Source organism: Vicugna pacos, chromosome 13 (genome assembly GCF_048564905.1).
Source record: "Vicugna pacos chromosome 13, VicPac4, whole genome shotgun sequence".
In the NCBI taxonomy this organism is placed as follows: domain Eukaryota; kingdom Metazoa; phylum Chordata; class Mammalia; order Artiodactyla; family Camelidae; genus Vicugna; species Vicugna pacos.
In genome coordinates, this window is record NC_132999.1 from 40,921,908 (window position 1) to 40,929,972 (window position 8,065).

General features: G+C 46.3%; 1 long non-coding RNA gene across 1 annotated transcript in view; it reads left to right on the forward strand.

The window, feature by feature from the left end:
- Nucleotides 1–7,861, forward strand: part of LOC116282973 (uncharacterized) — an 85,662-nt gene extending 77,801 nt beyond the window's left edge. Inside the window, exon 3 of the long non-coding RNA XR_012079275.1 lies at nt 7,201–7,861. This is a non-coding gene — a long non-coding RNA (uncharacterized lncRNA). The remainder of the gene's footprint in view (nt 1–7,200) is intronic.
- The last annotated feature ends 204 nt before the right edge of the window (nt 7,862–8,065 follow it).

Genomic DNA, 8,065 nt, shown 5'->3' on the forward strand with positions numbered 1-8,065 from the left:
CTTTCTTCACTGAGAATGACAATCTCCAGGTACATCCATGTTGCTGCAAATGGCATTATTTTTATTCTTTTTTATGACTGAGTGGTATTCCATTGTATATATATACCAAATCTTCTGTATGCAGTCATCTGTTGATGGACATTTGGATTGTTTTCATGTCTTGGCTATTGTAAATTAGGTTTATTTATTTATTTACTTTTTTTTTTAAATGGAGGTGATGGGAATTGAACCCAGGACCTCATGCATGCTAAGCATGTGCTCTACTGCTGAGCTATATCCTCCCTTCTATTTTCCTATTATTTGGGTCACTCTTCCTATCCTTTCACTGACTAAGTCTAGGCCTTTCTCCATTCTTGAGACCAACCTCTGCCCCAAATCCAATTTGTCTGTCTGAAGCCAGTTCTCTAACAGAGGATGTTATACCTCTATGAATGCAGCTTCTGAGCACTAAATTGTTTTTGGTAGCTGATTGGTGGCATTGACTTACCCACCCTTATATAGCCTTCTACTGTCCCTGGAACTGTCCCCTCCTTCAAGGGCTATACATCTGAGGCCGCGCATGTGCAGCTGGCCTCTGGAAACAGATGGGTCTGGCTTCAAGGCTGGTCCCCAACCTGTCAGGTGCAAAGCCGCTGTTCTCTTCTTCTTGCGGTTCACTCTAGCTCATTCACCTGGTGAATGTAATTGAAATTTCACAGTCATCAGTTTTTAAAATGATTTTCTGAACTTTGGAAGATGGTGGGAGTCAGAAAATGTCTACAGAATTCTCTTCTCAAAGCTTCTTGCAGAAGCAAATTTGCTTTCTTCCCACCTTCCTGGGAGCAAGTAGTGGCTAAGCCCCTCCTGTGGGTCAGTTCCGGGGCTCAGTGCCTGGAGGGGCTGGGAGGCTAAACCAGAGAGCAGGGCCCCTGCCCTGGCTGCAGGCCAGTGGAGGGTATGGGGCGGGGTGGGGGTGGGGGGCTCAGATTCGCACGCTTGCTTGCATCTAGAAGCAAAGGCGGCTGTGATAAATGCCACGGGGACTGTCAAAGTGCTGTGGGAGCACAGAGGCAGGAGAGGGTGGGGAGAAATGTGAGACGCTCCACTGGCTGGGTTTTTCCTTCTCTGGAGACCACTGCTCTGAGTTTCTAGGCTATAAACACAGAGATGTTTTCAAAGGATTGGGAGGGTTTCAGAGTCATTCTCCCTGGAGACAGAGGGGTGGCTATGATATGATGACTTTTTTGTAATTTTAGTCCAGTCACTGCCTTCTTATTTAGACCCCGTCCCTGCGGGCATCTCCTTGTGAGGATGTCACGCTGGTACCTGTTCCCTGCTTAGAATGGCATCTCTCCCTGCTGCCTGTACAGATGCCTCCTAAATGCTCCATCCTGGGAAGCCTTTCTTTTCTTTTCTTTTTTAAAATTTTTTTATTAAAGTGTAGTTGATTTACAATGTTAATTTCAGGTGTGCAGGAAAATGGTTCAGTTATACCTACCCACACATAGATACATTTTCTTTTTGGATTCTTTCCCATTTTATGTTATTACAAGAAATTGAATATAGTTCCCTGGTGCTATACAGTAGGTCCTTGTTGTTTATCTATTTTATATATAGTAATGTGTGTCTGTTAACCCCCAACCCCTAATTTATTCCTCCCCACCCTTTCCCCTTTGGTAACCATAGTTTATTTTCTATGTCTGTGAGTCTGTTTTTGGTTTGTAAATAGAATTTGTATCACTTTTTTTTAGATTTCACATATAAGTGATATCATACGATATTTATCTTTCTCTGACTTACTTCACTTAGAATGACAATCTCCTGCAAATGGCATTATTTCACTCTTTCATATGGCTGAGTACTATTCTGGGAAGCCTTTCTTGATGATTCCAACCATGGGGAGAATGCCCTTTCCTGATGCTCTGGATGCTGACACTTTGGCCTGCCTGTGGGCAACTCCAGAATCCATTTGTTCTGGGCTCTCATCTCTCTGAACATCTTGCTGGGCCAGGTACAATTCTCTTCCACCATCAATGACGTTGATGGAGAGGCATGAGGGTGTGGTTAAAAGCCAATACAGAAAAAAGTAACTCTGCCGAGGAGAAACCAAGTGATACAGGTTAACTTTATTAGAAGCAAGTCCTGTGGACATCGTGTTCCCCGAATCTCGTGTGAGGAGACGGGCATCGCACCCCTGCCGTCTACTTCCCCAAATCCATAACCTCAGACTGTTCATGAGAGAACATAGACAGACCCAAACCAAGGAACATTCTATAAAATACCTGGCTGTTCCTCTCCCAAAGTGCCAGGGTCATGAAAGACAAGGAAAAACAGAGAAACAGTCACCGATTAGAGGAGACTAAATGCTGGGTGGGGAAACTTGAATAATGTCTATAGTATTGTACGACTGGTAATGGTGAATTTTGATAAACATACCATAGTTATGTGAGACATTCATAACAGAGGAGAGTAAGTGGGAACTCTGTGCACCATCTTTGCAACTCTCCTATAAATCGGAAATTATTTAAAAATGAAAAACTTAAAAAAAAAGGCAAATATGCTGGAAACAGAACACATGGGCTCAAATCTGGCTCTTTCACTTTCTATTTGTTTGACTTTGGATACATGCACAACTCTCTGAGCCTCAGTTTCTCCATTTGGAAAATGAGGCTTATATCTGCCTACTCACAGGGTGGTTGACAGGATTAAATGAGTTAATCATGAGATACACTCCTAGAAAGTGCCCTGCTCACAAGACACGATCAATATGATTCAGGCATTACTATTATTAGTGATGAAGGAGGAGGTCCAACTTCTAAAAGCTGGGAGGGATGGAGAATATGCTGGTGGACAGAATTCAATAAGATTTGAATAATTCAATGGGATTTCATTAAATAAACATCTACGGATCTCTTCTGTGGGCCAGGTTTTGCACTGGGGGTTGGAGAGAGAAATCAGACCTGGTCCTTGCCCTGGCGGGACTCAGACGTGAGGACGGGGAGACAGACCGGGATGCAGATGGTGATCAGGTAGGGGGGCATGTAGTCAAATAGGAGCAGGTTCAAGTGGCTTGGAAGTCAGAGGCAGGAGCTTTGTTGGAGTCTAGACTGGGCGGGGAATCAGAAAAGTCTTCATGGATGTGCTGACCTTGAATTGGGTTTTGATATATACAGAGGAATTTTCTGGAAATATGGGATGTGGGTGTATTGTCCTAGTAAGCATGGGCGTTGTCCTTGATGCTTTACGGAAAGTATTTCAAGTCCTCTCCACGGCCCTGCGAGGTGGGTGCTTTTATTACCAATTTACAGTTGAGGAAAACAGGGAACAGAGAGGGAATGAGGTTCCTTAAGGTTACAGACTACTGGTAAAGAGAGTTTGCATTCAAACCCATTTGGAGTCTGAGTCCAAGGCTGCCTGACATGATGTAGTGACAAAGGCACTGCAGGTTGAAGGAGCAGCACGTGCCAAAGTGGCACCATGAGAACAAGGGTGGGGCTGTGGTCAGATGTCGTCAGCGGTGTGGAGGAGGAGACGGGTTGGAGAGAAGGACCAGACAGAGCAGGGAGACTCTGCTGCTACGCCCAGGGGTCTAGACTCCCTTCTACAGGTCAGGAACCATGGAAAGGTTTACCCAGAGGTGCAAGGTGGGCAGATCTGTATCTTAGGCAGCCTCCCTGGCTTCAGTGTGGGGCATGATGAGAGGCCGAGTGGAGGCAGGGAGCTGGGGAAGAAGGGATGAGAGCAGGAGAGGGACAGATGATAAGAGGGTAGCATCTTGAAAGACCTACTCCAGTGAAATGAAGGAAAGTGAGAAAAATGCAGCTTTACAAAAGCAGTCGTGAGAAAACACCAGGGTGTCAGTGGACTTTGAGCTTCATTTGGATCAACCAAGTGTCATGGCTGCCACCGGCAGATGGACTTGGGCTACACTAATAGAGGAGCAGGGAGGTGCTGGTCCCCACCCTTTTCTCACTGCTGCTCAGAGCACTTGAGGTCCAGATGTTCCGCTCCACAGGGAACAGAGACAGCCCAGCTCTGTTTAGCATGGGGACGGCATTCCAGATCACATCCAGTGAGGGACAGCTGAAGGACCTGAGGATGTTTAAACTAGAAGAGAAACAGCTCAGCAGGACAGAGCCAGTGTGCTGGTTAGCCCCGGAGGACCGGTGAGAGGACATTACAGGGAGTCGATTTTGGATCTCCCTGAACTCTCAGTTGCTTACCTCTGTTCCTTTCTGCTTCATGCTTCTTTCTCTGAAGCCAGAATCCCTTTGCTTCTCTGGTCCACAGGATGGGTGGAAAGGGGCACCTCCCACAGTGTCTAAGCTCCAGGATCCAGTGAGACTTAGTCTCTTCCTTTCTTTCTCTCCATCCCCAACATCTGTTTCCCACTGTCTCTGATTGGTCCAGCTTAGACCAGATGCCATTCCCTGTCTGATCAACAGTGGTCCTGGGGCAGAACCACAGCGGTCCCTTGGAATGCTACAAATGGCGATGGAGGCCCACAGCTATAACCATGTGGAGGAAGAAGAGGGAGATTTCTGGAAAAGGGGGGCTGGGCAGAGAAGCCAATAGGTGTGGCACAGCTAAGCTATTTAAACCTCTCTGTCCAGGCCCTTTCCAACTTAATAAAGTCTTATTCACTAACCTGCAGTGATGCTGGAGGAGAGGGTCTGGCAGTACAGAGGGTGTTCATTCCTTGAAGATTTGTCCTGCTCAGAGATGTTGGGATTCCTCCCTCATTCTGAGGTGGGAAGCCCCATAAAAAAGATCGGCAGGACCCCCAGGCAGGGCCACTACTCTCTTGCCAGCACCATCTGGTTCCCTGGCCCAGCGGCTATATCTCACTTTTTGCCTCTGAAATGGCTTACTTCTAGGAAAGTAGAACTTACCCTAAAATTCTATTGGTTCCCTGATCTAACTCCTTATTGGGCCTTTTGTAGTAATTTATTTGTGTGGAGCTCACTCCTGATTGGTTATTTCTCTCCCTCCTGATTGGTCTATTTCTACAACGCTTGTTCCTAATTAGTCAACTTTTGTTATACCTTATTTGCATATGATGTTGCAAAGTGTAAACTGGCAGCCTATAAAAGCCAGTGTAAACCTACAGAATGGGGTCCAGAGCTTGGAGTGTTAACTCCTCCGGGTCCGCTGGCGTTAATAAACGTGAGTTCTCCAACTCTTGGAGTGCTGCTTGGTCTCTTGCCCAGATCCAGGTTGCTATCACAACTGAGCTGTAACACTGAGCTGTCACACGCTTTTCTGCAACATTTCCAGATCCATATTAGGGCCCATTTTCCAAATGTCTGGCTACTTCCCAGAAGGGGCACCATTTCCGATGTATGAATGCTAAGACTGCTGTCCTTCTAGGATTGGGGCTTCCTGCTTGGGGAGAGGCCCGAGCTGCTGGCTCAATGTTTCCTGAGCCTATGGACTCCGGGGTATGGGGCTGTGATGTTAATTGACTATAAAGAGTGGGCCTGGAATTGGAATTTTCTGGGCTTCTAGGTCCCTGGTCACAGCATCTGATGCTCATTAAACTACAGGTAGATGAATTGGCTCTGTGGATGCTGACTGTGCAGACTCAGGGAGGGACGGCAGCCGCTGGGATTCCAGCTCCGCCAGGTGCTGACAGTGCGCTGGATGGAGTTGTTGGCATGAGGCACTGGCGTGGACTCGGTGGGCCCAGATCTCAATCTCTCTGTCTCTGTCTCTCTCTCACACAAAGTCCTGGGAAATGGGCATGAAGGAGCCTGGTTCTTGGTTCCTTCCTGCTCCTAACTAGCTCTGTGACCGTGGGGAATCCAGACTCTCTGGGCTTCAATTTCTGGAACATAGCTTGGGAAGGAAGACTCCAGAGCCTTCTTAGGTTACAGTTTCCCACTAGATAGAGATGCTGAATACTGGACCAATCCTGCATAGGAAGTTTTAAAACCCAGACCACCCAGACTGTACCAGGCTGTGGATGCAAAGGCAGCCCACAGTATTATTGGTCCTGGATTGTGCAGGCCCTCAGATCCACACCTCTTCCTCAGCTCTCCTTCCTGGGGAAGCCGTCTGTCCACCATCTGAAGGTGGCACTGGCCACTGCTGTAATAAGGAAGAACAAATCTGACTCCGTATTACATCTGTTCCTGTGGCTCTAACCCCCTGCTCTGTTTCCTGTGCTTAGTCATGCTAGTTCTGTACGTTTTGTAAAAGAATGTTGCTTATAGCCTGAAGTATACAGGACAGCCTGTTCTCAAGGCTCTACCCTGTAAAGGTGTAACACTTTTCCATTCATCAATAAAAAGTTGTGAAACAGGTTATATCATTTGTCTTGTTGGAGGTTTATAGGAACATTGTGCCCCAACCTACAACCTACAGACCTATGTGAACGACTGCAAGTCTCTGGCACCAAGACATCTGCAGCAACCAGAAGCCTGAATTCTAACTTGAGGAAGACGGTTCTCCAGGACTGTAGTCTGCCATCTTCTCGATCTGCTGGCTTTCTGAACAAAGTCATTATTCCTTGCGCCAACTCCTCGTCTCCCAATTTATTGTTGGCCTGTCGTGCAGCGAGCAGAACGAGTTTGGACTCGGTAACGCTGCCTGGGCTGCGGATGCCCTTGGTGAGAGGGCCACTTGCTGGGCAGTCTGCCTGGCGCAGGGGGCCTGGCTCTGCTCTACCGTTGCTTCATGTCCCCCTGAACTCTGTTACAGGAAGCCAGAGCTAAGGTAGAGAGAAGACACACTCTCCTTTTTCATGTCAAACCTGGCCACATGGGCGCCAAAGCAGCCCATCCTGGACCACAGTCTCACAGTCAGTCCTTTGTGAAAATACGTCCTTCCTCTTCTGGGCCTAACCCCTGTCCATGGCGTTCAGCCTCAGCCTGTCAGGCTGAGCAGGACAACGGAGGCCACCTCATGCCACCCCTCTGTTGTCCTCTTTTCAACTTCCTTCAATTCAGGGAAACATCAGAAGCTCCCAAGCATCTTATCCCACAGTGGGGAGGGAGGGAGGAAGTCACCTGAACTTCCCCTACTTGCTGGAAGCATCCAATATCCAGCCCCACCCCAACCAGGTCACTGGCAGATTTCCCCACTTGGCTTTTATTTGTTTATGTCAGTCAAAATTAACCAACTTTTATTGAGTATTTATTGTGTAGCCAGCATGGGGGAAATGACTCTCTTCTATAAAAAAGAAGTTTTCTGCTCTCTGATTTTCTTTTTCCCTCCCAGATCTCTCAGCCTTCTGGAAGGGACGCCTTGAATTATTCAACCTGCAGTACAAATCTCTAGGGAACATCGCCTCGCGGCTACTTTAATCACCAGAAAGGTTCAGAGTCAGTTATAATCAAGCCGGAGTCAACGTGGAAATGCTCATCTCTGGCTTGAAAACAAGATCAAAAGGAAGACCAAGGAGGAGATAAAATCTGAGAAGAGAAATGGATGTTGGTTTCCAGAAGCTCTCAGGCCCTTCTCCTACTTGCAAAAGGGTTGCAGACAGGAAGCCTCAGCCCCTGCAGACCACAGAACTGCTTATTTTTCCGACCCTGTTTTTTTCCCCAAACTCTGTATTTTTTTAAATTTATTTTTTATTGAAATGTAGTTGGCTTACAATGTTGTGTTAGTTTCAGTTGTACAGCAAAGTGATGAAATTATACATATATATATATATATATATATATATATATATATATATATTCTTTTTCAGGTTCTTTTCCATTATAGGTTATTTCAAGATACTGAATGTAGTTCCCTTTGCTATTCAGTAGGCCCTTGTTGTTTATCTATTTTATATATATTGATGTGTATCTATTAATCCCAAACTCCTAATTTATCTCTCCCTCCCTCTTTCCCTCTTTGTTAACCATAACTTTGTTTTCTACATCTGTGAGTCTATTTCTGTTTTGTAAATAAATTCACTTGTATCACTTTTCCTCTGACCTCTTTTGATGTCATTGAGAAGTCAGTTAGAGCTCTCTGCTGATTCAAGGACAAATCAACCAAGGATGGGACCTCTGTCTGATGGTGGGGTTTTGGGGAAAGCTGTTACCTTTTGAGAATGTATGAATGCAGGGAAGTGAAGATGCAGATGGGGGAA